At 41.0% G+C, this 7,027-nt stretch overlaps 1 long non-coding RNA gene across 1 annotated transcript; it reads left to right on the top strand.

Moving 5' to 3' along the window:
• Nucleotides 1-4,284: 4,284 nt before the first annotated feature.
• Nucleotides 4,285-6,802, top strand: LOC144995502 (uncharacterized). The gene is made up of 3 exons (XR_013659058.1): nucleotides 4,285-4,398; nucleotides 5,122-5,520; nucleotides 5,696-6,802. It is a non-coding gene; the product is annotated as an uncharacterized LOC144995502 (long non-coding RNA).
• The last annotated feature ends 225 nt before the right edge of the window (nucleotides 6,803-7,027 follow it).

Below are 7,027 nucleotides of genomic sequence, written 5' to 3'. Positions count from 1 at the left end.
CCTGTCAGGTAAACTGCAGCAGTTTGTGTCTCAGGATTTATGAATGCTTCTTATTAACATGTATTAAGATCTGTGACTTGAGAGTGTCAGCGCACAGAAACATGACAGTAAATGATTGGATGTGCACATTATCAGACATGTCCAGGTGTCCAAGTCTGTAGTCTAAAAAGAATGTCTAAAAGAAATCTAAAAAAAAAAACATTTTAGATTTTTTAGGCAGAGGAGGAATACCTAAGTGTTTTAGAATGTATTTTTATAAGACTGAAATAATGTATTTTAATGTGAGTTTGGGGTTTTGACCCCTCCCTAGTGAATTTGTGGTATAACCGGTTTTCTCCTCATTTTGCGGAACGCAACTTTTTCCTGACCGTAAGATGAACAACCGCTCAAAGTTTTCTGTGAGAGTTTTTTTTAAGCTTACTTATAAATACTTATATTTTTTTGAAACATAAGTGTCATGGTGCCTCTGTCAGCTCTCCTCCCCCTCCCCTCTCTGCTTGGCTCCTTATTAGACACGGCTGCGACCACTCACCTCATCACCTGCCTGCCTTCAAAAGGAGATCCAGTTCCATAATTCATTGCCAGTTCGTTGCCCCTGATGGTGTATAGTATGGTCGTCACGTTCATAGCCATAGTTACTAAGCCTTTGCCAGAGTCTCGCTCTCTACCTTGTTCTCAGGATTCCATTACCACGAGTGGTTGCCTGAGTCATCTACGTTCCCGGATCCAAACCTCTGCATTTCCGCCAGTGATGCCACGAGTCACAGATTACCATCTATCCTCGTTGTGGGTCCTCCTCGGATTCTACTATTTCTTACTCACCTCAGAACTCACCTGTGTCTCCTTCCAGGTTCCAGCGTCTGGGTCTGTTTTGTCTTGTTAGTCATGACAATAAGTATTTCAATTCCTTGTACGTCAGGCCTGTCTGAAAAACTAAAAAGGATTTTCACATAACATAACATCCCAGTTCATCTCAAACCAGTTAATACTCTCAGACAAAAACTGGTTCATCCAAAGGACAAAATATGGAAGAATTTCTGTAGCATAATTAAAAATAAAAGTCAAAACCAGAAATGCTTTTTCATTTTCAAAATGAAGCTGCATTTGTTGACTAAAAATTAAGATGAAATAGCAATCCACCAAAATGCTTTTTCATTTTCGTTATTTCTTCAACACTGCTTATTCTGTCACCTAATTAAGATGATAAAGAAAATTGTATTTGACATTTCATTTTCTAAAAGTTCTCTGGTAAATGTGTAGCAAAAAAAAAATGTGTAGCAAAATTAATTTAGAAATGTCTAATTTGACAATTAAAATGAATTAACAGGAATGCTTTTTCATTTTTTATTTTGTATTTTTGAAAATGTAACTGCATCAAATGACTCAAAATTAAAATGAAAAATCAATACTTCAAAATGCTTTTCATTTTCTACTTAAAAACCGCTTATTCTGTGTCATAATTAAAACGAAAATGCAAAGAAGTGATTGCATTTTCATTTTCACATCCACCCTGCGAATATTTCAATTCCACTTAGCATTTACAGAGGGGAGGCGGGGCGATAACGTCAGTGCTATCTCAGTTTGTCCGGCTGCTAACAGACACAGATGTATCTAGAAGCAGCTTTGTGTTAGCAGCAGGGGAGATGGCTTTGTGACGTTTGTGCTCCCCTGATGATTGTACACAGCTTCCCAGGACTACGTAGCAGCATTTCCGCCTTATGTGTCATGGTGCCTCTATCACTTCTCCTCCCCCTCCCCTCTCTGCTTGGCTCCTGATTCTATACAGCTGCGTCCACTCACCTCATCACCCGCCTGCCTTCAAAAGGAGATCCAGGACCAGTATTCATCGCCAGTTCGTTGCTCCTCTATGGTGCATAGTATGGTCACTTCGTTCTCGTTCAGCAGTTCACAGTTGTTAAGCTCTTGACTAAGTCTTGCTCTCCATCTGTCCTCAGGATTCCAATACTACGAGTGGTCGCCTGAGTCATCTTCGTTTCCAGAACCAAGCCTCAGTGTTCCTCCGGTCTTGCCACGAGCCTCTGCCGATTCAAGGTTATATCCACCACGCTATGGGCTGCAGAAACTATCCATCCTCCTCGTGGGTTCGATGTAACGGCTTCGCCTGCCACAAAACCAAGAACTAAAAATTAAAACTCTTCTACTTACCTCCAAACTCACCTGTGTTTTCTTCCGGGTTCCAGCGTCTGGGTCTGTTTTTCTCCGCTAGCCATGACAGAATGAACTGGCCATACTCCTGACCCAGCTGACCCGGAAGGACTTACTGTACACTCGCCGTTACCCAGCAGGGAATTATGCTCGGACGCCAAGCAGATGCCCTTTCCCAAATGGCTGCCGCTCAACAGGACCTTTTTCATCGCCTGGACGGTATGACCCAAAAATTTCATGAATTAGCCGGACAATTTTCTCACACCGCAGTTGCTACCCCCCATACATCCACCAACAGCTCTGACATTTCCGCTTCCGGGTCCTCCGCCGCTTCAGAAAACTTCCGACTGCAACCGGAACCATTCCTTGGTGACGTCGGAGCCTGCGGAGGATTTTTTTTTTTAAATTATATATTTATTATTTTTCAACATATTAACAGAACAGGACAAAACAAAACAAAACAGAACAGGCCCACGGATACAGAAATTATATGTGCTGGAGTCATAACCAAACCATACAACAAAAAGAAAGATCAAACAACAGTAGAGCCGGTATTGTACAAACATGTTTGAGGTCAAAATACAAATGCTCTTTTAATAATTGTGGAAATGTCTAGTCCAACATACAACAAGAAAGGTTCCCATATCTTTCCAAAAACATTTTTATGATGTAGCTGACAAGTTAAGTAGTCGAGAGACATGTAACTAAAAACAGTTTTTTGCCATTGTGCTTTGGAGGGGATTTTATCAGAGATCCAGTTTATGAGGATACACTTTCTAGCACAAAAAGTGAGCATTCTGTAAAGTTTCTTATTGTACTTATCACTGATAACAGGGTCAGGTAAGCCCAGCAGCAAGAACAAGGGATTTTAGTTAGCCGATAGAACTTTATTCATTTCCAGACCAATAACATGCCAGAACTGCTGAACTTTTGAGCACGACCAAAAGCAATGTGTTAGGGTACCGAGCTCAGTTTTGCACTTCAAGCACAAGGAGGAGGAGCCAGGTTTAAATTTCTGCCGCTGATAGGGGGAGATGTGGGCTCTGTGGAGAATCATGAGTTGCAGAGGATTTTTGCTGCAATGTCAGTTAATTTTTCAACAAACACCCCGGTACTATCAAACCGATCATAGTAAAATTATGCTGATAATTAATTCCCTAAGAAATAAAGCACTCCATTGGGCTCAAGCTTTTGCTTCATCTAACCCTATTTCTCATCTTTCATTTGTTCGTTTCATTAACGAGTACCGGCTTATTTTCCATCAACCACGTAAGGAGGAGGAAGCCACCCGACGGCCGCTAAGTTTAAAGCAACACAATGAGTCGGTCAGTGACGACGTGATTGATTTTCAAATCCTAGCTATCGAAGCAGGTTGGCCCGATCTCGCCCTTAAAGGCATTTTTTACCAGTCATTAAATGAGAAAATCAAAGATCACCTCTGCTCACAGCCTGAAGCGCGTACCTTTGAGGAGTTAGTTACAGCGGCACTCTTCTCTTCAGATCTTCTTTTACGCCAACGCCAACAGGAAAGGACTCTAACCCCTCGCAATACTAACTACAACTCATTCATGATTCCTACGCCTGACTCATCTCTTCGTACTGAAACCACTATAATGAAAAAATCTCCTGAAGATCCTATGCAAATAGGCCATTCCAAGCTTACAGAAGAGGAACGCCGCAAGCATCGAGAGGAAGGTTCCTGCTTCTACTGTGGAAACAAAGGCCATCTTATGAGGTGCCGTGTAGGACATTATTCAGAATTAGCATTCACATACACATGTGAAATCTCTCACACACACTAGTGAAATGCTTGTATACATACAACTGAAAATGTATTCATTCACATACACATGTGAAATCTCTCACATACACATGTGAAATGCTCTCACACACACTACTGAAAATGCTCTCACATACACATGTGAAATGCTCTCACACACACTACTGAAAATGCTCTCACACACACTACTGAAATCCTCTCACACACACTACTGAAATCCTCTCACACACACTACTGAAATCCTCTCACACACACTACTGAAATCCTCTCACACACACTACTGATATCCTCTCACACACACTACTGAAATCCTCTCACACACACTACTGAAATTTGACAGAAACGGAAGGCATTTCAGTAGAAACGGAAGTTGGCTGATTATCGCGAGATAATCATTCGTCTGAATCATTCGAAAATGGCAGCCGGTTGCGCAAGGAAAACCACCGAAACGTGTAAGTATATTAAAAAATATCCAGTATCTGTTGTAAAATATATTTGTAAATACTTAAGATGATGTGTTTATTATGTTATATTCCTCAATCAACAACCTAGATTGTTTTGAAGCTCATCAATTTCAGTAATGCTAAAGCTAACGCTAACGCGAATTAGCGCCGAAGGCTAAAAACAAACGCTAGATATTACATCAAAAAGCAGTGACTTCTAACCGTAGTCACAAGTTATTAACACATGTTTTAAATGTGTTCATATATGTAGGGACAGACGAGGATGAGGAAAATCCGATCCATTTGCGGATGGAGAAAGATAGCCTGTTTGTTTTCAAGCTAGCTCGTGCCAGATGGGTAGAGACACATGATCAGATTTGACTTCATTTTAATAAACGGTTAATCGTTGTCGTACTGGGTTAAAGGTTTATGTCAAAGAGCCAGAAGAGAGAGGAGGAAAGGGCTAGAAGGGAGGAACAGCGACAGGAGAGTCTGTTAAGTTTACTTGAGTTGAAATTATTGTTCTAAAATGTAATGCAGCCATTGTTTTTCCAATTTGTTTAATAAATGTATGAACAAAAATGAATAATTTACATGTATTATTTAAATCTGAGCTGTTTTTAACAATCTCAAAAGGATTTTCATATAAATATCAGATGTACATATTTAGAATTTCGTTTTATATGTTAATATTTATTTTTATACATGTTAACAATAATCCTGGTCTTCTAGAGTCATGTGTGTCACAGTTGGAGCTGAAAGGAAAGCAAAGATTTGTCCTTGCAGACGGACGTGACTCTGCTCGTCCTGCATGTTCCTGGTGTTGTCCTGCTGTGGCTCAACATCTGTGGCTAAGCAGTCGCCTTTGCTGATGCACAGAATGTGCAGAATTGAACTGCAGGCAATGATTTTCATTGCAAACGTTGGTTTTACTTCCAGTGCCCCCAGAAATATTGCTCTCCTCCTCATCTTTATCATGCCAAATGCTCTCTTCACAACAGAGCGTGTTCTGGAGTGGTTCTGGTTGTAACTGCCTCAATGGCATTCCTCATGGGTTCCCTGTAGGGTGTCAGCAGCATGATGGGATGTGCAATGCAGGGATACCCACCATCACCCAAAAGGATCCTTCAGGTGGGTTTGTTTGATTTACATAAATTGGGCTTTTACGTAGAACCCGTGAATCATGGATTGATCCTGGATTCTCAACAAAAATATCTATAAATTTGGCATTAGAGTCACATTCAGCATGCATTTTAATGGAATAAAAAAGCTTCCTGTTAAAATAACAAGCTGCATTTTCTTTTAGGGCCTTTATTCTTATGTGGCAGCCATCAATGCTCCTTGTGACCCTTTGGAAGGAGAAAGACCAAGCGAGCTGCTAAAATCCAGAGGCGACTTATGGTAGTTCATTCCCACTGGGAAGCTGGGTGACCCTGCTCATCAGCTGGAGGATGCGGTCTGCCGTCCTGTGGACAACATCGCTCACGGTGGACCGTGTCATGTCAAAGACTCTGGCTACCACACTGTAAGATGTGCCACACGCCAGCCAGAAAAGAAACACCAGGACGTCAGTCTCCTGTGACCCCCCAGAGTGTGAGGAACCCGAAGCTGATGCTTCAGGACCATCGACCCAGATGCTCGATGGTCCTGCGGGTCAACCGAAAATCCAGTCTTGTGTCGGACTGACCGTCAGCGTAAAGGGCCAGGACAGACACCTTTGTGTTGGTAAAGCAGTAGAGACGTGGAAGACCCTGGAAAATGCAACATTAATTATTTCATTGAGGAAATTAAATCACATTTTTTTAATGTTTCTATTTATTTTGATGTCTTACATTTTAGATTATGAAGTATTTATTAATTCTGGAAAATCTCGTGGTTTTTATTTGGCTGGGTTTTTGGATTTTCATTTAAACTTTTAAAAATGAAAGTTTTTGTTTTGTTTTTGTTTAAAACAAGTGATATGGTTTGACTCTGAATAAAAAATTCTAAACTGTGAACTCACAAGTGTTTTTGGACTACACAACTCACTTGAAAAAGAATGTTAAACTCTTACCCAGCAGACTGTGTAACCTTGAGCTGTCACGGGGAGCGGGTGAGGGAGTACCCAGGTGCAGAGAAGGAGAGGAGGAGAGGAGGCAGGAGGTTGCAGAGGAACGGGGGCTTTAATAAACAAAACTAAAGACACAAAACCAAAAACCACTGCATACGGCAGGCTAGAAACTTGAAACACTAAACACTCGAAACTCGAAACAGGGAGAGCAGACTTACATATTATGGACCAGCACAGGAGGAAGGGAATGACAAGACTTAAATACATACAGACAAACGAGACACAGGTGGAAACCCTCAGGAAGGATGGGGACCAAAGTAAAACTCAAAACTACAACAAACCAGGAAACACTACAAAATAAAACAGGAAGTTAAACTCAAAACATCACAGAACAAAAAGGAAACAAGGCACCATGGCAAAGAAACAGAAACCGTAACATGAGCATTATTAGTAACAAAGTTTAAGTTAAAGTTTAGGTTTAACTAAAAAAAAAGCTTTAAGTTTAACTCACAAGTTATTCTGTCTGGTCAGGGCATCCAGAGGAAATCTTCTGAGATGTCTGCTTGTCCTTGCCGTCCTGTGATGCTG

This window comes from Oryzias latipes, chromosome 11 (assembly GCF_053564925.1).
Source record: "Oryzias latipes strain Hd-rR chromosome 11, Olatipes_Hd-rR_3.1".
Taxonomy (NCBI): Eukaryota; Metazoa; Chordata; class Actinopteri; order Beloniformes; family Adrianichthyidae; genus Oryzias; species Oryzias latipes.
Note: the sequence above shows the minus strand (reverse complement) of the source record. Positions and strands in the feature narration are given on the sequence as shown.